Below are 19,370 nucleotides of genomic sequence, written 5' to 3'. Positions count from 1 at the left end.
GGAAGGCGCTGGCTGTGCTTTTCACCTTAGAGAAGTTCCAGTTCTATCTTTAGCATAGGGAGTTTGATCTCGAGATGGACAATCAAGCAGTAAGTTAGGCGTTGGCTCGACCCAGGGAAACTAGTACGATTGTCAGGTGGGTGGTCCGCATCTCAGCGTCTCATTTCAAGGTGCGAAACATTAAAGGATCTGACAACCAAGTCGCTGTCGAGAATAAGGGCCTTAGTGAGTCTCACTCAGTTGTGTGTACCGTTTTAGCTGAAGCTCCCCAGTTGTTTGTGGACCTCAAAACCAAACAGGACCAAGAAAGGATTAAGAAAGCAACTGTTGTCCAGTCGTGAGATTAGCGGCTACCCCAGCTGGAATGGCATACTATGTAAACGCATGAGCGAAGTCGGAGACTTTAAAATATGTTTGCATCAGGAGCTATTGCCTCTAGTTTCCCATTATTTTCATAATTCTGTAGTGGGAGGACATCTAAGCCTTTATAAAACCTTTGAAAAGGTTAAGGCTCATCTTACTTGACCCACGTTGTATAAGGGTATCAGGCGATTAGAGGGTGAGTGTGAAGCCTGTAAGGAGGCTAAAGCCCGTAATAGCCCTCCGAAAGGGTTGTTATAATTCGATCGCGAGAAGAACGCTGTGGACAAACTATCGATTACGTAAAGCCTCTTCCTCGTACCAAGAAGGGAAACCGATATATTCTGGCGGTTGTTGACACATTTTGATCCCTAGTCGTGGGGTGACGGTGCTCATTACCCTTGCACATCTGACGAATATCTTCAGCTGGTTTGAACCGAATAATGTTCTTATTAGCGATAAAGATTCGGCGTCTGTTTTTGAACTGTTTAAACGGTTTCGCTTTCATAACGCTGTTAAGCACCTAACCACAGCGCCATATTTTCCACATGTATCATTTGCCGAGATAGTGAATCGCAACCTTAAGTCAGCTTTGGTCACTTACCGTCGTAAGTCTCCAAGTAAGTGAGATACGACTTTCCTAGGCTCAATTTTGCATTTAACACTGTGCGTTACGAAGTACCCGAGGCAGTTCCTGTCGCTCTTTTGTTTGTGTAGCCCATCAATTCCTCTCTATCAAACTTGTGGGATATCAACGACCTCCTGCCTTCATCCGTTAATCCTGAAGATCTTGCGGAAAGTTGGGAACGAGTCAGGAATACCATTAGGTTAGCCCGTCGCCGCCAGGCATGGCGGTATAACAGGAATAGACGCCCCTTTCAGAGCGAGGTATGTTGTTGTGGTCTTCAGTCTTGAGACTGGTTTGATGCAGCTCTCCATGCTACTCTATCCTGTGCAAGCTTCTTCATCTCCCAGTACCTACTGCAACCTACATCCTTCTGAATCTGCTTGGTGTATTCATCTCTTGGTCTCCCCCTACGATTTTTACCCTCCACGCTGCCCTCCAATACTAAATTGGTGATCCCTTGATGCCTCAGAACATGTCCTACCAACCGATCCCTTCTTCTGGTCAAGTTGTGCCACAAACTTCTCTTCTCCCCAATCCTATTCAATACTTCCTCATTAGTTATGTGATCTACCCATCTAATCTTCAGCATTCTTCTGTAGCACCACATTTCGAAAGCTTCTATTCTCTTCTTGTCCAAACTATTTACCGTCCATGTTTCACTTCCATACATGGCTACACTCCATACAAATACTTTCAGAAATGACTTCCTGACACTTAAATCTATACTCGATGTTAACAAATTTCTCTTCTTCAGAAACGCTTTCCTTGCCATTGCCAGTCTACATTTTATATCCTCTCTACTTCGACCATCATCAGTTATTTTGCTCCCCAAATAGCAAAACTCCTTTACTACTTTAAGTGTCTCATTTCCTAATCTAATTCCCTCAGCATCACCCGACTTAATTCGACTACATTCCATTATCCTCGTTTTGCTTTTGTTGATGTTCATCTTATATCCTCCTTTCAAGACACTGTCCATTCCGTTCAACTGCGCTTCCAGGTCCTTTGCTGTCTCTGACAGAATTACAATGTCATCGGCAAACCTCAAGGTTTTTATTTCTTCTCCATGGATTTTAATACCTACTCCGAATTTTTCTTTTGTTTCCTTTACTGCTTGCTCAATATACAGATTGAATAACATCGGGGAGAGGCTACAACCCTGTCTTACTCCCTTCCCAACCACTGCTTCCCTTTCATGTCCCTCGACTCTTATAACTGACATCTGGTTTCTGTACAAATTGTAAATAGCCTTTCGCTCCCTGTATTTTACCCCTGCCACCTTTAGAATTTGAAAGAGAGTATTCCAGTCAACATTGTCAAAAGCTTTCTCTAAGTCTACAAATGCTAGAAACGTAGGTTTGCCTTTCCTTAATCTGTCTTCTAAGATAAGTCATAAGGTCAGTATTGCCTCACGTGTTCCAGTATTTCTACGGAATCCAAACTGATCTTCCCCGAGGTCGGCTTCTACTAGTTTTTCCATTCGTCTGTAAAGAATTCGTGTTAGTATTTTGCAGCTGTGGCTTATTAAACTGATTGTTCGGTAATTTTCACATCTGTCAATACCTGCTTTCTTTGGGATTGGAATTATTATATTCTTCTTGAAGTCTGAGGGTATTTCGCCTGTTTCATACATCTTGCTCACCAGATGGTAGAGTTTTGTCAGGACTGGCTCTCCCAAGGCCGTCAGTAGTTCCAATGGAATGTTGTCTACTCCGGGGGCCTTGTTTCGACTCAGGTCTTTCAGTGCTCTGTCAAACTCTTCACGCAGTATCGTATCTCCTATTTCATCTTCATCTACATCCTCTTCCATTTCCATAATATTGTCGAGCGAGGTATGAAACGACGTTTTCGTGGAGAAATGTGACGGTCGGGTGAGAGGTCAAGAAGTTCACTCCTTGTTTCATAGGCTCATGCTCTATCATCAAAATTCTGGGTCCAGTTAACTTGCTTCTCGGGCATCTGGCCACTGGTAAGGTGCTCAGGGTGCACCTTAATCAAGCCTGTTAACTAGTCTTCCCCTCCTTCGTCTGTAGGCTAGGCTGGGGTCCATTCGTTATTGGGGGGGGGGGGGGAGGCTGAGCCGTGTCAGGATTGCTGGCGTTGCCTTTCGAATTCCTGGCTCGATCTGTCGTGCGATGTCCCTTTGGTTTGAGACCACTTTCCTCGAGGTTGTTTTCTATTTCGTGATTTTACTTAACTAAAGCTGTTATTAAGAAGGCCTGCCTGTTTCCTATTTGGTGATTTCATTCAACTGATGCTGTTATTAAAGAATGCCTTCCTGTTTTCCGTTTGGTAATTTCACTTAACTGAAGCTGTTATCATTGGAGGTCTGTCTGTTCACTATTTGATAATCTTACTTAACTGAAGCTGCCTATTTTCAATTTGGTAATTTTACTTAAACTGAAGCTGTTATTACTGAACGCCTTCCTGTTCCCTTTTAACTAAATTAAGGGCTATTTCATAATTTGAGTTAGCTGAAACTCTTATTAATCAAGGTCTACCTGTTTTTATTGCCCTGTTATTGATATCTGATATCTGACTCTCTCTGTGTTATAATTAACTGAAATTTTGATCGTCAAAGGCCTACCTGTTTCAGACGTATTTATGTTAATAAAGTAGTAAACGGAAATGACACATGATGGTACATGCTGAGAGCTACCCACATGCCTTGCTCATACTGTGGCATCAAGCAGTCAGGTCTGCAAGATGAGTGGTCTGCCAAGCGAGTGGATTCATTCTTATTTATCAAGTAACATGAGCTCTAGTACTCACAATTAAGTTACAAATTATTCTCCTGTTTGAATATTACGCAACGGATAACGCACATCTGGCTGTTAGTAATTTACACAACTCTGACTGTTCACTACGCACTGGCAATACCACATTTTCTTTCTTACCCAACGGCTTTGATCAACACGTGGCCATCGCATTGAATATGAATGGTGCACACATTAAAAATTATGGATATCATGACAACATACTATTCGAAGGAAAAGGCCACCAATCTTTTTCTTAAAAATGGCTCTGAGCACTATGGCACTCAACTGCTGAGGTCATTAGTCCCCTAGAACTTAGAACTAGTTAAACCTAACTAACCTAAGGACATCACAAACATCCATGCCCGAGGCAGGATTCGAACCTGCGACCGTAGCGGTCTTGCGGTTCCAGACTGCTGCGCCTTTAACCGCACGGCCACTTCGGCCGGCCAATCTTTTTCTGTTCACTATCTTTTTTATTCCGATAAATTCTATAACCTAAACACACCATTACATTTTCTACAACAATTACACATGAGAAACTCCTCCCAGAGGGCATTGCTTTACATCGGTGATTCTCTATCTTATAGTCTCGTAATTATCTAACACTACAGTGCACTTTCTGGATAGGATGGTGGATCTTTTGCTATATCTCACACTTCGACTCTAACACCCATCATCACGAAAATTCCCTCCAGACCGAGCGGTACAAAAGGGAACATGCATAATCCACTGCTTCTGAAACTATCTTGCTACTCTCCCATGCAAACCACACATACTTAAATTACATGAAATACACCACACTGGCAACATAGAATACAACGCAAGGAATAGTCACAACGTTATAATCACATCACTTTCAGCTTTCCCACTTCAATTAGAATTCATCCCAGTTTCACACGACACTGCTCCACTTCGTAGCTTTTCTTTCCTACTATGAACTCTGGAGGATATATGCAAGTCTTCCTGTGCAATGCAAGCCAAGTGGCGTTGCTGGATAGACGGCTGACTCACCTTGCTTCACTCTCAGAGTATTATAGTTTGAATCAAGCGTCACACGGAAACACAACACGCAAAGTAATATTAAGAACATATTCGTCACACACGCGAGGCCTCAACTGATACCATGAACGAGTACTTCTCTTTATCCTTTGTCTCATACACAGATTTAGACTCACACAGTACTCACCACGTGGAAGTACACGTCCCTAATTTCAAGTCCTGCACACGCCATTTCTTAAATATTTCCAACTTATAGTACACACGCCAGTAATTAACTTAATCACTCGGAAGTATTTCAACTTACTGCTACACGTGGTTTCATTGTGACCGTTGGTCACTTCTGAAGATTACTACGATCCCCTTAATATTACCTGCCTGACATTTAATTCTCCCCACAAAAGTTCCTGAAATAGAGAAATTATTATTCCACACTACTCTTAAGTATTTCACATGCATACCATGTCTCGACTCTTTTGTCTTTACGGAGCACACCTAAGACAGGTCTTAGCAACACAAGATCCAGCGGCAGAGTGCTGAAACATGGCTGTTCTTCAGGTCATCTCGCACCTCTGTCGAGGTGGGGGAAGACCATGCTACCCATTGGTCAGCCACATTTCAGGCGCTCAAAGCTCAGGTAAATTTCATCTCTTTGGTTCCACAAAAGGTGACCAAAGGACCGTCTCAAAGATGATCATATATTGAACATTCACTATCTGCGGTTAGCAGACGACCATACATTCATTCATTTCATAGATCTCACCAAATTGGGTATAGGGATTTATTTTGTGGGAGTGCACAAGTGATCAATTAAATAAATAAATTGTTATTCTTTCCTACATTGGTATCCGGCTTCGGTGTATTAAGTGAAATTGAGTTATTATTACAAAAAATATGTTGTTCTGACTCGAATAACGAAGAATGTTGTACCTCTTTTCAATGTCGGGCGGTACTGTACCCTTTCAATGCGCCCTAACCTTTCGCCTTACATCCCTTTATCCATAATCGTACGTTTTAGGAATAATGACACAGTGGCCGTGCGTGCATGCGCGCTCAAACACGCATACACACACACACACACACACACACACACACACACACACACACACACAGAGAGAGAGAGAGAGAGAGAGAGAGAGAGAGAGAGAGAGAGAGAGAGAGAGAGAGAGAGGCGGGGGGGAGTGAGAGAGAGAGACAGGATGTTGCGACGAGTTCAAGATAATTTGGACGAAAATTAGTGAAATTCCGCGTCATCACAAAACCGGAGCGCCACACGCGTCCGAATTAGAGCGGCTACGTGCCGGAAGCGAGTGTAAGCGCCCGCTGGCTCGCACTAACAGTTTTCCAGCGGCCCGCAGGCTGGCCGAGCCACGCGCCGCTCCGCATACGAATGCCGCCCACGCATGCATATGGATAGCGGCGGCAACCGGTGTTCTTGTGGAATGGCGTTGTCGGCTCCAGCTCCAGCTGCAGCCGCAGCCGCAGCCACCAGCCGGCAAGGATGACCGCTCCGCACCCTGCTAGCGTTCTGCCTGCGTTTCGTATTACGGTGTGCAATAGCGGAACGCTGGCTGCCGGCGCACCTGCGTTGTCCGAATATCTCTGTCCCTGGTAACAACAAGAGCCGACCATGGAGAGAAGAGAAGCAGCACCAGTGCTAGGTATATTTGCACGAAATAAATGATAGTGTCAAACACAAACATGTCCGCTCAATGGATGAGCGGTGATCGTGTGTCACTATGAAGCAGAGAACCTAGGTTCAACCCCAGGTTACAAAACACTCGTTCGACCTATACTTGAGTATTGCTCATCAGTGTGGGATCCGTACCAGGTCGGGTTGACAGGAGATAGAGAAGATCCAAAGAAGAGCGGCGCGTTTCGTCACAGGGTTATTTGGTAAGCGTGATAGCGTTAAGGATATGTTTAGCAAACTCAAGTGGCAGATTCTGCAAGAGAGGCGCTCTGCATCGCGGTGTAGCTTGCTGTCCAGGTTTCGAGAGGGTGCGTTTCTGGATGAGGTATCGAATATATTGCTTCCCCCTACTTATACCTCCCGAGGAGATCACGAATGTAAAATCAGAGAGATTCGAGCGCGCACGGAGGCTTTCCGGCAGTCGTTCTTCCCGCGAACCATACGCGACTGGAACAGGAAAGGGAGGTAATAACAGTGGCACGTAAAGTGCCCTCCGTCACACACCGTTGGATGGCTTGCGGAGTATAAATGTAGATGTAGATATAGATTGAAAGGTCCGGAAATAGAGTGCAGTGACCGACGAGAAGTTAATAAATGGTGACTGAATGAGACCTAACGGCTACAAAATCTGGAAAGAAGACGAAGGCCGAGGAAGCATGGCGCTGACATGCCCATCTGAATGACGCCAAATGGCAGAGGATGGCACGGCGGCCGGTAGTTTTTGTTTTTGTCTGGTCCTCTGGGCCTGGTAGCGGAGTTGATTACTTGTGATTCGCACATAATACTGCGTGGTCCTGCCGTGAAAAGACGAAATCTTCGTCCTCAAGTCATGCTGTATGTGGATCTTTTACATCATTAACTACTCTTTCATTTGTATTCGATACAGAACGTAGTATGTCGCATCTCGTGGGATATGTTGCATGTTGTTAATGTACAAGTGCTCGATAATGACATGGTAGTCGAAATTGGCCAACAACACAGTACATAAATGATACAAAGATTAGGCTTACGAAGGACATAGTTGTACGTTACTATAAAGACAAACATAAACTTATCATCAATTGAACTGCGCATAGCTGCCTTATTGACTCGTGACGAACGGAGTAGTTAAGCGTGTCAAATGATTAGAACGTCGACAGACCAGATATTGATCGTTGATCTCACAGCCGGGAATATGATGAGCAGGACGCATCATATCACACGGTTCGATCATGTTGGAAAATGATATTAAAAAAACTGACAGTTCAGTGCTGGACAACAGTGACAAATCAAGATCCATACGTCCACAACTACCTCACCTTCAACACTGGTGAATCGCTGCTTACTGCACGTCACACGAGACAGGAAACAGTGTGGCTGCCAGAACACCGCTACTGGACGCACGAAGCGTAGTAACAGACAACGTGACAACGTGCAAGTGGGCTGAAAACCTCATGAAATGCTGCATAGCACTAGCCAACGGGCCACCATTGTGGCAGTTGGTTTCCCCACAGAGGACGGGGATGAGGGTAAGCACATGGGATACTCTGGCGTGTGACTACGTAGGGTTTCTGGTGTAATGAGAGTATTCTTCTCGGGTCTGCAGCCAGTGGATGAAGTCATCTTGACACAATATTTCGCGGTTCACCTGACCGCCATCTTCAAGTGAATAAGCGAGGCCGGTGTTCCTCCCCGTCTCGCAAGCGTCAGTTTAACACGCACGGCTTTTCGGTCGGGTATCTGGACACCACCATTGATCTGATGTAACAAGAAGCGTGACTCATCCGACAACGTGACATATTTCCCTTGTTCCAAAGTACAGTCACAATGATCCCCTGCCCAGTGCAATCATAACTGAGGATATCAATGGTCTACTTAGGAACACGTAAGGGTCATCTTTTTGGGACCCGTGTTAAACAATGCATACTGAACTGTGCTTCCAGAAATATTTGTGCCTGCCCCAGCATTGTAGTTTTCTGCCACATACTGCTTCCCGTCCTGGCTAGCATCAGGCAACCACTTCCTACAGTTTCTATCTAAATTAGCACGTGAACAACCGTTTCCGACGTGCTAGTTTCCAGTTGCATAGTCATAACAATCTTCCCTTTCTCGAAGTCAGTTGTGACAGAGGATTTCCCCATTTTCTGGCCTTATCGTCGCTAGAATGATTCCCCATTCGTCTCAGCTCCTCCTATATAAAAGCCTTACAATGTTATGTGCCCAACACGCAGCCAGGTGGCCTTCAATCTCGTAGTGGGGCTGGCCACAACGGTCTGAGTCATATTGCCTGTCAGCAACCACTCTCACAGGCAAATGATGCACTTATCCCTAGCCAGCCATACCTATCCGTTTGTTCGCCTACAGCATCTGCGGAGTGAGCTATATGTACAGCAAAACAGTGCTCCACTTCCTAAACATTCCACAATGATCTAACACGGGGATGGATTTACAGTCTCCCACATAATCTCAGAGTTATTTGTTAGCCACACATCTTGGACACCATCGAGAGATACTCTTAGATCTAAGTCCATTGAGTTACTGAAAGCGACTAAGAGTACATAGACCTGTCAGGCACCAACAGCCGGCCGAAATAGACGTAACCGATTTTGTGACTTTTACAAGTTCCTAACCAGGAGCGAATTGTATAATATCATCTGTGTGTTTTAATACTTTAGTTTCTTGAGTTTCTGCGTGTTAATTTCATATCTGATAGCCACAGTTCTCACCCTTTCGTTTGCATCTGAAAGTAAACCGATTTTCTGACATATTACAAGTTCCTAATCAGGGGCGAATTATTTAGTTTCACTTGAATGCTTCGGTAGTTAGGTTTTTGAATCTCTGCGTATTAATCCAATTTATTAGACACAGTTCCTGCATTTTCGTCAGCGTCTACAGTAGAGCTCTGCAGCAAGTGCCGACAGCCCATTTATCTGGGTTGTTTAGTTTTCCACGGTCTTTAGTATGGATAGGGACTGTGAGTGTTGTGCGCGGATGCGAGCCGAATTGGTGACACTGCGCTCTCAGCTCCAGGCTGTGATGGATTCTGTTACACAGCTTCTGCAGTGGATGGGCACCGCTGTTGTGGGCCGGCCGTGTGGCTCCAACGCACGTCCATCACGTCCGAGTCCTTCGATCGGCGCTCAGCGGTGACCAGCCCAGTCACTGCTCGCACTGAGGTTGCCCTGCTCGAATGAGGTTGCCCCTCACCTATGGTCGAGTGGGAGGTCGCCCAGAGGTGTAGCAGGCGGTGAAAGACTTCCCAGGAGGCCGCACGTAAGGCGTTCCCAATTAGTCTGACAAACAGGTTCCAAGTGCTATCTGTGGCTGACACTGTCGCTGAACCAGACGCCGACGCCTGTCCTGTTTCGGAGCAAACCTTTCAGCCTGCAAGATCCAGGCAATCACAGAGGGTGGGATTATTGATAGTTGGGAGCTATAACGTTAGGCGCGTTATGGGGCCCCTTAGGGACATGGCTGCCAAGAAGTGCAAGAAAGCCAATCTACACTCCGCGTGCGCACCAGGTGGAGTAACTCCAGACGAACGGGTCCTCCCAAATGCCATGAAAAACACAGGGTGCAGCTAACTGCAGGTGGTGGCTCACGTCGGCTAAAAAAAGTGGTAAAGGCTGTCAGTCTTGCTTGTGAGATGGAAGCAGAGCTGACCATTTGCAGCGTCGTTGAGAGGACCGATTGCAGACCTCTGGTACATAGCCGAGTGGAGGAGCTGAATCAGAGGCGCAGACGGATCTGCGATCGTGTAGGCTGAAGCTGAATAGGTCAGGAGTCCACTAAACGCAGGAGGCTTCGTGGAGAGGATTGGGTGTTTTTTTTTTTTTTTTTTTTTTTTTTTTTAGGGCTTCATTCACGAAGGGTGCAAGCCGAAGACAGGAAGAACGTAGATACAGGAACCATCTGTATAATAGTTGTAAATTATCGTGGCTATGTTGGGAAAATACCAGAGCTCCAAGAGCAAATAAAAAGCACTGATGCTCAAATCGTTATAGGCACTGAAAGCTGGCAAAACCGCAGATACGCTCAGCCGAAATTTTTGCGAAGAACCTAACGGTGTTCCGAAAGGACAGGCTAAACACGGTTAGCAGTGGCGTGTTTGTTGCTGTTAGAAGTAGTTTATCTTGTAGAGAAATCGAAGTAGATAGTTCCTGTGAGTTAGTACGGGCAGAGGTCATTCTTGGCAACCGCAATAAGATAATAATTGGATCCTCTTGCAGCAATTCCGATTAGATGATACAATTGCTGAAAGGTTCAAAGAAAACTTGAGTTTGATTTCAAACACGTACCCGACTCATGCGAGTGTAGTTGGTGGTGACTTTAATTTGCCCTCGATACGTTGGCGAAAATACATGTTTAATTCCGGAGGTACACATAAAACAAGACCCGAAGTTGTGCTAAACGGTTTCCCTGAAAATTATTTCGAGCAGTTAGTTCATGAGTCCACGCGTATAGCAAACGGTAGTGAAAACACACTTGACCTCTTAGCAACAAATAATCCTGAGTTAACAACGAGCACCAAAACGAATACAGGGATTAGTGAACACGGGGTTGTCGTAGCGAGACTGAATATTGTAACCCCCAAATCCTCCAAAACTAAAGGAAAAATATACCTATTCAAAGAAACAAATAACAATTTACACTACGCCTTCCTGAGAGACAAGTTCCACTCCTTCCAAATTAACAATATAAGTGTAGATCAGATGTGGCTTGAATTCAAAACAATAGTATCAGCAGCAATTGAGAGATTTGTACCACATAAATTAACAAACGACGTAGCTGATCCTCGTTCGTAGACAAAATGGGTTGGAACACTGTTACAGAAACAACGAAAAAAACATGCCAAATTTAAACGAATGCAAAATCTCCAAGATTGACGATCTTTTACAGAAGCTTGGAATTTAGCGCGGACTTCAATGCGGGATGCTTATAATAGCTTCCACAACGAAACTTTGTGTCGAAATGTGGCAGAAAATCCAAAGAGATTCTGGTTGTATGTGAAGTATGCTAGCGGCAAGACACAGTCAATGCCGTGATGATGATGATGTTTGGTTTGTGGGGCGCTCAACTGCGTGGTTATCAGCGCCCGTATAATTACCCAATCTTTGCTCAGTCCAATTTCGCCACTATCCTGGATGATGATGAAATGGTGAGGACAACACAAATACCCAGGCATCTCGAGGCAGGTGAAAATCCCTGACCCCGCCGGGAATCGAACCCGCGACCCCGTGCTCGGGAAGCGAGAACGCTACCGCGAGACGACGAGCGGCGGACAAGTCAATGCCTTCTCTGCGCGATAGCAAAGGAGATACTAGCGAAGACAGTGCTGCCAAAGCAGAGTTATTAAACCCAGCCTTCCGAAATGCCTTCACAAAAGAAGACTAAGTAAATATTCCAGAATTCGAATCAAGAACAGCTGCCAACATGAATAACTTAGAGGCAGATATCCTCGAAGTAGTGAAGCAACCTAAATCGCTTAATAAAGGGAAGTCTTCCTGTCCAGACTATACACCAATTAGATTCCTTTCAGAGTATGCTGTTGCAATAGCTCCGTACTTAACAATCATATGTAATCGCTCGTTTGAAGAAGGATCCGTACCCAAAGACTGGAAAGTTGCCAAGTCACATCATTATTCAAGAAAGGTAGGAGTAATCCACTAAATTACAGGCCCATATCATTAACGTCGATATGCAGCAGGATTTTGGAGCATATATCGTGTTCGTACGTTATTCGTACATTATGAATTACGTCGAAGAAAACTGTCTATTGAGACACAGTCAACATGGGTTCAGAAAACATCGTTCTTATGAAACACAACTAGCTCTTTATTCACATGAAGCGTTGAGTGCTATTGATAAGGGATTTCAAATTGATTCCGTATTTCTAGTTTTCCACACAAGCCACAAGTATTGAAATTGAGTGCTTATAGAATATAATCTCAGTTATGTGACTGGATTCGTAATTTCCTGTTAGAGAGGTCGCAGTAATTGACAGAAAGTCATCGAGTAAAGCAGAAGTGATTCGTGGTGTTCCCGAAGGTAATGTTACAGGCCCTTTGCTGTTCCTTATTTATATAAACAATTTGAGAGACAATCTGAGCAGCCATCTTAGGGTGTTTGCAGATGATGCTGTTGTTCATCGACTATAGCCCGCTTCACGTAAAGCGCTTCCGCGCATAGAGGCGGAGCGATAGGGAGGCGTGGAGGAGGATGAGATTTGTGGATATTTGGCGGCAGAGAGCGGGCAAACGAGGTCTGTGATGCCAAACTTTCTCGCTGCGGACAACAATCATGTTCATCTGCCTTCGTTAAATCGTATTATAAGTTCAAATCTATGAGGGAATAATACATTTTAAAATCGATTTCGATCATTCGTCTACATGAGAGATATCTTACTTGTGAGTCTTGGGGTTGTAGCCGCTGCTCCACAGCAATTGTCTGTGTGACGTCGGAAGGCGAAAATAGCTGATACAGCTGTGTGAAGATGACAAGAACAATTTTTATCAAAACGACGATTGTCTAACGACAAGATAATCGTAAATAGTTGCAATAATTACCATTTATTTCGATTTGGACTGTATTATAAGTAAATATGTAATACATAACAAAATAAACTTCAAACTCAAACCGAAATCATTATTTTGCAGTGAATACATAGTGTGTAGTGGGGCTATAACTCTGTTGTAGAAATAATTCAAAAGCCAAGATCGCTAAAATACTGTTTACTGGATAACCGGTTTCAACACACTAAAAGTGCCACGTTAAGGTATATTCAGATCCGTTGATGGAACCTTTAGTGTTATGAAACCGGTTATCCAGTAAACAGTAGTTAAGCGATCTTGGCTTTTGAATTATTTCTACGATATCACTATATTTGTTTGGCAACTGCTTCTACTACACATAATTTTTTGAATGTGTATAAGGCGCGTATGTAGATGTGTTTCAGTACTGCTCCATGTAAACCACTATGCATAGAAAAGAATTACTGGTAAGAACACTAACTGTCAGCATGTTTTTATATTTTCGGTGTCAACAGGCATTATGAGTATAAACTAACTCGTTCGACATTACAGTGAGAGAATGCATTTATGATCCAATGAACAAGCTAACAATTAACCATCTTCTGTGAATAACTCGACGGGATGTTGAACGATAAAGACGAAAACCACCGATATGTCGGCAGGTAACCCTCCTTTTCATTTTAAGGCATTTTCCAATTCGTGCCATGAAAATGACAGAGGTTTACGTGTCGAAATTCTGGAGTTTTTGAGGAATCTATCCAGCCGCATTCTCGCAAGTAAAGCAACAGGCTGGCAAAAACTTAGCTTCTCCTTGGGCAATGTGTTCAATGTTATAGTGTGAATACTTCACAGGCTACATATTCCTCATCAATGAAAGCTAGGAGGTTCTCATGTACAGTGTATGCAACTGATATATTGACAAAAACGTTTTTAAACCATGGGTCTTTAAAACCAAGAAAAATCATTACTTTGTTTCATAATCTACATCGTAATAGTATCTGCTATCTGAGTCCATGTCCGAACCAGCTGATTATAAATTAAGGATGATACGTTCAAGGCTTTTATACCCCTGTGAAAGTCTTATTTTTTTAAACTTTTCAGCGTGATACACATAGTGTGCCCACGCTGGATGGGGAAGATGTCTATTGCTTCATACACAAGCCTTTCAGTGTCTGTTATCTTGAAAGTTTTGGTTTTTTTTTCACATAGCTTGTAACCTGTGCGCAAATTAAATCTATTGCACTAAACTGACAGTAATACGTGGGTAAACGCAAAACTGTGTAACCACTTTCACATACAAGAAAGTCAAATTTGTACATTCTGTCGCGTAGTTTTTATAAAGTAACTAGCTGCGGGAGTTCAGCACGAGTCTAGCTTATAATGTCCGGAATATTTTTATTTTTCAGCCAGAGCACAAAATTCTCTTTCCTGGTGCTCGTACTTGGTCATTTGTCTGTAATATCTGAATGATAAGTGGCACGGTAATTACAATAACTGACGTCGAAGCTAGGTACTGCAAGAATTCTTGTTCAGTGAATCATTTCTTGAAAGTGACAGCCTAAATACACGTTTTCTCTTATTTTATTATGATGAACATTCCTCCATATGTAGGTGGGCGCCAGCGAAGTATTTTCACACTCTGAGGAGTAAGTTGGTGACTTAAATTCCATAAGAAAATCCAGCCACATCGAAAAACGCCATTGTTTTGATGACTGCCACCCCAATTCGCGTGTCATAGCCGATGTAGTCCTTTCCCTACTTCGTGAAAATACAAAACGAGCTGCGCTTCTTTGAACTTTTTCGATCAATTTTATCTGCTGTGGATCCCACACCTGACAGGAATACTCCAGAAGAGGGCGGAAAAGCATAGTGTAAGTAGTCTCTTTAGCAGACCTGTTGCAATTTCTAAATGTTCTACCAATAAATCGCCGTCTTTGGTTTGCTTCCCACACAAAGTTATCCACGTCATAGTTGTATTGTAAGTTTTCGTAATTGTATTCCGTAAGCATGTAGTTGAATTTACAGCATTTAGAATCGTGTGTTTTATCCCGTAAATTTAGCGGATTCCTTTTACTACTCATGTGGATGACTTCAGACTTTTCATTGTTTAGAGTCAATTGCCATTTTTCTCACCTTATAGATATCTTGTCTAAGTCGTTTTTTAATGTGTTTTAATCACTGACGACTTTATAAGACGGTAAATCACAGCACTATTTGCAAACATTCTAAGAGGGCTGCTCAGATTGTCTCCTAAATCGTTTATCAGATCAGGAACAGAGGAGTGCTTATAACACTTCCTTGCAAACACCAGATATCACTTCTGTCCTACTAGACGATTTTCCGTCGATTAAACTTACAGCGATTTTCCTGACAGGGAATCACGAAACAGTCGCACGACTAAGACGATATTCCATTGGTAAGGAATTTAATTAAAGTTTCTTGTGAGGAATTTCACGTTTATTGCCGTCACATGACATTTTCATTTAGATACCACACTAAAACGTCAACAGATACACTTTCGCAGCTATACTGATACAAGAAAATAACATCGACGTCTGAGTGGATTATTCGGTCGCCCTGTGACTGAAACTGCATTGTCGCAAAATGTGGCAACAGCGCTGAATGTGGGAGAGAGATTTTCGCAGTCAAGTTTGTAACCCACGGCTTGCCGCTCGGAAAGAGAATGTATCTTATTGGCTACTAGCAGCTGATGGTGGGGATATGCAAAACGCCTGAAAATAGGGCCGTCTTCCAACATGATGCGAGATGTGGTAAAGTCATCAGAAGATCAAAACAAATTGCAAAAGGATTTATAAAAAATATCTCTATGGTGCGAAAATTGGCAATTGACCCTAAATAATGAAACGTGTGAGGTCATCTACATGAGTGCTAAAAGGAATCCGTTGAAGTTCAGTTACACGATAACGTTCCTTACTGAAATGCTGTGTAGGAGCTGTGGTGGACAGAATAATGGCGGGACAGATGACTGATTCATCCTACAACAGATTTTCAAAAAGTCACCCACCCACCTCAGTGCACTTGTCAATGCATTGTAGAGTGTATTGTGTTGCACATAGAACAACATATTGGCAGGCTTTAATGTGGGCAACAGTGTTGACGATGCGAGCAGCAAGTTGTTCACGTGTATCCACCCATGTGGTATACGTATCTCCGTTAAACTAGTGCCATAAACATAGGTCTAATGGTGTTTATTTTTTCAATCTCACTTTGTTCGTTTTCGTTCGTTGCATCTGCTCCGGGCGGACGTCGTGAGACACCCGTTTAAGTTCGTCGTTGATCGATTAACTCAGTTTTTTTATCACAAAGGGCAGCTAACCGTCTGACCGAACACGCTGAGCTACTATGCCGGCTGGTGTTAGGTCGGGTGATCTGGCAGGCCAGTTAATGGATCCGCCGTGGCCAATCCACCGTGAGGAAATACGTTACGCAGATTGTGGGATACTTGTCTGTACAGTGAATCAATGATTCATCACGTTGCAGGTACATTTGCCGTCGGTGTTCTAATGTCATGTCTTCCGAAAGTGCAGGCAGGTCTTCTACCAGGAAATGTGCATATACTGCGGTTGTCATCCATTTCGGCAGGAACATAGGCCCTTTCACCAGGTCATCAGTCATACCACACCAAATGTTCACTGATAAGCTCAACCTGGAATCTCTTCCCTGGTGTCATGCGGGTTCTTCTTCTTCGCATTTGTATGAGAATTGGGGTGTTCATGCTACCAGTGCGTGTAAATGTAGCCTCGTCTGTAAATAAATTGCATTTCACCACGTCTCTGTGTATAGCCAACCATTCACGAAGTTCTCTGTTGGTCCATCATGGACAGGGGACATCGGCTGGTTAAGTAATTGTCAAAGTCAATGAAATTAACCAACAGCTGTGTAATTAAAGATATAATATTATTTTACTTTCAAGGTTACCAGTTTCAGCATTTCACTACGCCATCTTGAGGCCCCATATGCATCTCTCCAAATAAAGCAAGTCTTCGAATGAAGCACTAGTATAACGATTGAATTCACAACATCCAAATATTTATGGCTGTATATGATATTTTCGTTTATTTGGAGAGATGCATATGGGGCCTGCAGATGGCATACTGAAATTCTAAAACTGGTAACCTTGAAAATAAAATAAAATTACATCTTAAATTACACAGCTGTTGGTGAATGTTATTGACACTGACATTCACAAAATTGTTGTCTCTTAGTCACCTGGATACTGATGTTGCATGGGATGCACATAGAATGTGTACAAGCCCTCGGAATGTGATGACTGCAACACTCGCATATGTGTAATATCGAACTGACGACTAGTGCGCCGTGTATTGATGGTGGAACGCTGTTGTACCATTGCTATAATGTCTTCCCTTTCCTCGACTGACTCGATGGCCTCATATTCTGAGGTTGAGTGTACACTGAGTAGCGTTCTGGATTCACATAAAGTTTAAAAAACCCTGCGAAATACGTTGGCACAGAAGGTCATCAATCGGGAAAATGTCTCTGGTATTTTGTCACAGCCACATGGGCGCAGTCATTATGGGACCCATACAAAACATGTCTCCACATTCTGCGTGGGTGAAAGTTGGTTGCATATTGATATTCATGGACACAATGGACTTGCTCCATTAAAGAACACTCCAGCACAACACGCACACGGCCTCACGACTTCTCACTGGTCCTACCAACGACTGCACGCTGGGTGAGCCTACAGCTGTTGCCTCCGTGTGACACCACAGTGCTGCTATCTGTTGGAGAAACCTCACACCTTTTGTAGGATGAATCAGTCATGTGTCCCACCATTATTCTGTCCACCAAAGAAACTAAACAGCATTTCGGGAAGTAATTTTCACACATTTGTCTTTATATCCAATCATGGATGTGTGTAGTCCTCAACGCACTCCAGTTCTGTAACGATCGAAAATCGGACCCATATTCGGTTTATTTTCACAGATAGAATCACCTCACAAACTATGTGGCTTTCCTCCAGAATCACCCTGTATAAGCAGAACTTACTATTAAGAAGTGCTGAAATTAACGTGTTCTTCGCTTCGGCGACGTTTGTGTATTGTCACAACTGCAAGACGCTCGACGTGGTGCGCTTCGTCACATTGTTGTGAACGAAGAAGTTCATTGTAGTCTGTGGTCCGCACTTGTACCTAGAGATGGGTCGAACTCGTTCATTCCCGTGAACTGCTTCATTCATTTCACTCTTTGCCGTGAAGCGTTCAAATGAAGTAGTTCATTCATGAAGTACAGAAGCCTGGCGAAGTTGCCCAGTTCGCCGCTCAGCCGCGGCTACGCTCGCTTCGCCTCGCTCGTACAATAAAGCTTCGTAATACTTCATAATTTTACCAACAGATGGCCGAACTATGCAGTAACGTGCACGCAACGTTTTACGCTCTTACAACGTCTGAGCTAATGTATGGTCGAAGGGGACAAAGGAAAGATAAACAGAGAAGCCTGTCACATATAAAAAAGGTATTACATTTAATCTTGCTCGACATTTTCTCATGAAGCGCCCAAAAAAGTCTTTATCTGCCAAGTGAAACATTGTTTGTTGTATTCATGGACTGAAACCTATGGCTACCAACGAAATGCAGTCCAATTTTATGTTCCTTTTAAAATATAATCCAAAATAGAATGAGTATGTTTACCACTGTCACAAAGTCTATATCTACTTTAAGTAATAATTCAGAAGTTTTCCTGTAGATTTATTTTTGTTGAGAATAATAACTCTCCAGATTCAAATCGTAAACTGTCACCTGTAGTCATTGGTACGATTTCAGTGTTATTAACATGTTGGCTGTGCGTACTCCTTCGACCATAAATATAATAGACTGGCCCTGACGTCATTTTCGTGGTTCCAACATCTCTGGGCTAAAGTCACGTGAATGTTGGCAAAACATGGTTGTTTCGTGTTGCGCTTATGGCTGTACTCAGCGTTTTGTCGGGGAAAATGGCATTACATTTCACGTGTGTTTCTATGACGGTGCAGATGCGTTTATTGAAATCTGCTGAAGTGACTTTTATATGTTTTTTACACTTGAAATAGAGTATCACGTAAATTAAAGTGTTGAAAGTGATGCCTGTAAAGTCAGACTCATATTAAATTTTGGAAACTATCTGTGATAATTCGGTTACAGAAGTAAATATAACTGTTTCTCGTTCCTACTCATAGGTTCCCTAAGGATGAAAACTGAAGGCAGCTTTGGATACAGGCCCTGAAACGGAAGAACTTTAAGCCATCGGCATCGCCTTTTTGTATATTCAAGTGAGATTATAATAAGGTAAAAGCACCTATAGTCGACACCTGAAGAGAATTTTTTTCTACCTTCTAATACCATCAAATAAATGTAGGCTCCAAAATTATTTTCTGAAACTTCAAAGTCTCACCTTTCATCTAAAAT

Source organism: Schistocerca cancellata, chromosome 2 (assembly GCF_023864275.1).
Source record: "Schistocerca cancellata isolate TAMUIC-IGC-003103 chromosome 2, iqSchCanc2.1, whole genome shotgun sequence".
Classification (NCBI taxonomy): Eukaryota; Metazoa; Arthropoda; class Insecta; order Orthoptera; family Acrididae; genus Schistocerca; species Schistocerca cancellata.
Note: the sequence above shows the minus strand (reverse complement) of the source record.